This window comes from Nelumbo lutea, chromosome 1 (assembly GCF_056320005.1).
Source record: "Nelumbo lutea isolate HS-2025 chromosome 1, American lotus-T2T, whole genome shotgun sequence".
Lineage (NCBI taxonomy): Eukaryota > Viridiplantae > Streptophyta > Magnoliopsida > Proteales > Nelumbonaceae > Nelumbo > Nelumbo lutea.
The window spans coordinates 165,122,513-165,127,456 of NC_142684.1; the positions used below are offsets into that span (position 1 = coordinate 165,122,513).

At 38.7% G+C, this 4,944-nt stretch overlaps 1 non-coding gene across 1 annotated transcript; it reads left to right on the plus strand.

The window, feature by feature from the left end:
* Positions 1-1,808: 1,808 nt before the first annotated feature.
* LOC148878903 (small nucleolar RNA R71) lies at positions 1,809-1,915 on the plus strand. Its single transcript, XR_016106188.1, has one exon. It is a non-coding gene; the product is annotated as a small nucleolar RNA R71 (small nucleolar RNA).
* Positions 1,916-4,944: the final 3,029 nt, after the last annotated feature.

A 4,944-nucleotide genomic window follows, 5' to 3' on the forward strand; every position in this document is an offset into this window, starting at 1 on the left:
CCTCTGGAAGTACTAAACACTGAATCTGTTTTCAGTCTTTCTTGCAAGACTGATGTCAAGAACAGATTTCTTGACTTTCTTTTCTGCAAAGATCTAATCTTGTAATGGCAGATGGCGGCGGCAGGAGGAGATCTCCAAAATGAAAAAGGCTGAACTGCTTTTTCTGTTTTTTCTGGAGAGTATCAATGAATTCTAATCTAAATTCGCAGGAGATATCCTATACCTCTTCAAGGTGGTTCAAAATCTCCTCCTTTCTTCTTGATTAAGAAACCTCCTTTTTAGGAGTTATCCCAATCCAAATCAGTATTTGGATAGGGGATAATCTTAATCCTTTTGCAGATAGAGTTAGCTTACTCCTGATCTTATCAGGAGGTTACCAGATTCAAATCTAATTTGAATTTGGTCTCTAAGAGTGGATAAAGCTTAAGGCCCAATCCTTTTACTAACTTTAATATCAAATTCGCCCCATGGATGGGTGAGCATATCAGCCCACCTCGAAATGGGCTTTTGGCCCATTAAGTGTTCATTGTCTAATTACTTTCCAATCTGCTGCCCAGTTGGGCTTCTTTGTATGGCGTGGGACCCAAGCATTGATCTACACACCAGCCACATGGGTTCGGCCCAGCCTCTAATACAAGGCCCAGCCGAATTCACTGAAAAACTCAATGAACCCCTTGAGTCCATCATATGGACCCTATGGGCCCAACACTTACATTAAGTGGTCCCTGGGCCAAGCCATCTTATAAAAACCCAGGGACTGTGGGCAGGTGCAAGATTAGCCCATCAGGTATTATGCTCAATGGTCTTACACTTAACCTCTCAGCCCTTAATGATCAAGCACTGCCCGACAAGAGAGGACCTCTCCCTCGGCTGCAAGGAACAGTGCCGCACTCTCCTCTCACATGGATCCCGGGAATTAAAACCATTTGCAAACAATTCGAAACCGTACATATATATATAAATATATTAATTTTGCAAAACAAAATTCCAACGATTGAAATCAACTGCCGGCAGTTTGGTTTCCATCAGAGAGAGTGCATTCCCGATCATTACCCTTTGTCCGACAAAGCGGCTGATTCTGTCACTATGATCACCCACTCAGATTAATTCTCAAACTGCCCCAACATACCCAGGTTTTGATCCCCGCTAAGGATCTCACTGAATGGCATATCAAAGGCAGCCTGATCCAACACCTAGTGAAATGTCATAATCGAGTCTAGGGGTCAGGTGTAACTTTCCAGTTTTGCCCATCTATCTCCAAGGTCCAGGGCAATACTGGAAATCTGGTCCGGTTCAAGGATTCAAGTAATCCCATACTGCATGTGCCTCGGGTCTTACCCTGATGGCTGAGACCGGCCATCCCAACACTTGGTGGCACACCAGTATCAGCCTTGGCAGGATAAATCTCCCCAGACTTATCCAACGGCTGTGAACATTTAAAACTAACATGAGTCTCTATAAATGTCCAGTTTTAGGGTTTTACACAGAATTAAACCAAACAAAAACTGTCTAACATTAAGAGGCTGCACATGCATGGCAACTATCTGCATTTCATCTATTTTCTTACTGAGTGCTCCTATTTGTGCAGATAGTACCGTATAAGTATCAACATTATGCAAGCCATGCTGCTTCCTAGTTTGAGTTCTTTCAGAATGCCATTATAGTTGTTGGCTGCCGTTTCATCAATAAGTGCATGGGCAACCTCTGGAGTTTTATTATTTATGGACCCTCCAGTTGTAGCATCTAATATGGTCTTATTTGAGTTAGTAAGACCATTATAGAAAGTCTGCACTTGCAGCCAAATGGGGAGGCCATGGTGAGGAACTCTCCTTAACAACTCCTTGTATCGTTCCCATGACTCGTTTAAAGATTCCCCCTCTTGCTGAAAAAAAGTAGTGATGTCATTCCTCATTTTAGCAGTTTTAGAAGGGAGAAAATATTTAGAGAGAAAACGGCTGGCCATTTCATCCCGCGTAGCTATTGATCCTGCCGGTAATGAATTCAGCCATGCTTTGGCTTTATCCTTCAAAGAAAATGGGAATAACCTCAACCTAATGGCATCATCACTTACCCCATTGTGTTTGAAGGTGTCACAAATTCTAAAAAGTTAGAAATGTGTGCATTGGGATCTTCGTGGGCCAATCCACAGAATTGCACCATGTTTTGAATCATTTGTATGATGGTAGGTTTGATCTCAAAGTTGTTAGTAGCAATATTGGGCCTGATAATGTTGGAGGCAGCTCCAGTGAGAGTGGGTTTGGCATAGTCCATCATAGTCCTCTGCTCAGCCATTTCTTGAGCCTCTTGAGCTTCTTGAGCTTCTTGCTGGACTTGTTTGGCTGCTCTTAGTCGAACACAGAGAGTTCTTTTAATCTCTGGGTCATAGAGGATTTCCTCCAGCTCGACTCTGCTTGTCAGAAACTGTGAAAGTCAAGGCAATAAACGAGCCAATATTCACAAAATAACTAACCTTATTACAACTGAAAATGTATAGTGAAGTATTGGAATATACAAACCTACATCCTAAAACAAATAAATGCAGTTAACTAAAAGCAGATCAACATCTCATTCAAGGTTCCTTTATCTACATCCATCGTTTGCAACATCTGAATTTAGATCCAATTTAGTTGAGTTCAGATCTGCAAGTCTTTGGTATTGTTAGTCCAGAGAAAATTAACAAATAATAATTCAGATCTGAGCTGTATATCTCATACACACTCATTGGTATACACTGCAATATACATCCATTAAGGTTGGAATCAAATCTGTGATGCTTTAGGGCTGATATCAAATCTTATCTAAAAAATATATTAAAAGGACCTGAAATAAACTAAAACCAGTCCTGAGTTAGGCTTGGTTTAAGGATTTTAAGCTCTACAATTGAAGCCCAAACCTGTATAGCTGATGCATATCAAACACTTGCTAAGACCTAAAAATTGGGTCTGCAATGTTTGGTATTGTTAATTGCTGCAATTCAGATATGATGTTAGCAGTTTTACAGAACAAAACTCAGTCCAAAGATATTTCAGATCAGATCTCATGTCAAACCACCTGCACTTCATATCTGTAACTTTATTAGAAAACAGAGTTGGCCAACAAAAACTTTAAATTTAGAAATGGACATCCAAGCCTGAGTGGCTCATGTTCAGTGATTGCAGAAACCTGAAATCAAGTCTGCAATGTTTATACTGTAAGCAGCCTGGATTCAGATCTGAATGCCAGTATATTACAATCTAAAATATGAAGCTCTTTTTGGACCTTTCAGGCCTTACTCAGTCCTAATCTAATCCAAACATCAATTCAGATCGGGTGCAAGAGATTTAAATGATAATAAAACATCAAGTTCAAAGAAATTTTAGATCATAAACTCATACTGCCTCAGATTCTCATGCATTTCAGATCTGATTTTACCATTCATGGCTTATATTTTCATCAATGAGGCAAGTCTGATGCATCAAATTGTGAATTGGGTGTTGTTACTACCCGAATTCACATCAGAATAGAGTGGGTTCAGGTCTGAGTTCTGAACCCAAATGCATTCAGACCTGCAACCAGTTGAGCTTAGATTTGAGTTCAAATCTAAGGTTCAGATCTGAAGGCTCACATGTCATTCTTTCAAATATATTTCATTCCTTGCTACCCTTTGATTCTTGAAGCAAATCTGATATCTCACATTGTGAATGGGGTGCCAAATTCACATCAGAATTGAGTACGTTCAAGTCTGAGTTCAAATGAACTCAGATCTGAACCTAGCAGATTTGCAACCAACTGAACTCAGATCTGACCCCAAGTCTGAGTTCACATCAAATTTCTTTCATTCTTTGCTATTATTTCAGCCATGAAACAAGTCTGATGTATCAAAATATCAGTCATAATTGAGTAGGTTCAGGTCTGAGTTCAGATGAACTCAGATCTGAACCTAGCAGAATGCAGACCTGCACTCGGCTGAACTCAGATCTGAACTTCAGATTTGAGTTTCAGATTTGAAAGTCAGATTTGAAGTTCAGATCTAAAAGCTCTCATGCTATTCTTTCATTGTTTTTTTTCCTTTTCTTTTTCTATATATATGTATTTTTTTTTTTTAGAAAGGAAGAAAGCTAAAACAAAATACAGCAATGCAATCAAAATCTTTTTGGATGAGTGTAGCTCTGATTGCTGAATGCAATTCAGATCTGAACTCATTTTGAGATTTATAATTTTTTTTTCTTTTTGGAGGTAATAGAATCACAAATAAGAGAAATCAGATCTACTTCAGCTACACTAAAAATAAAACAAAGGATGGAACAATCAAATATCAATAGAAGAACCATGGCTCCATCAATGCAGCCCTTGCATTCAAGGCTGAAAATGTAAGATGAAAATTTGAAAACCAGCCATGAATGCAATGCTAAAAACCAGATTAAGAATGATCAATCGTTTCTAATATTGCTTCTATAAATCCCCGGCAACGGCGCCAAAAACTTGATGTGTGGCTCATTGTGATACTAGCAAGTGCACTAGCCGTTCAAGTAATAAAGTAGTGAGTGAAGTATCATTCCCACGGGGATTTAGGAAACAAGTATCAATACTAAATTGAGTACTTCTTATCTGATTAACAAATAAATCAAAACTTTAATGAAAGCTAAAAAAAATCCTAAATTAAAATCTATTTAAATCATTGGTCCAATTGCCTTCAAATCAGGTTAGAAGAGTAAGCAGTAAATGTCAATCTCAGAATTCAGCAATCTATCAATATGGATCATTCGAATAAATCATATTTGAGCCTTGGTTTGGTGAAACCCTAAGGTCATGAACAGCCTCTCTCAACTGCATGTTCATCCTATGCATAAGTGACAATTCTTCTATCTCTAATAAGAATCTAATCCCCATGCATGCATTTCTTCAAACACTTCTAAGGCATCAATTCAAAACTGAATTGATCACCAACTGAATTGTGCAAGTTAT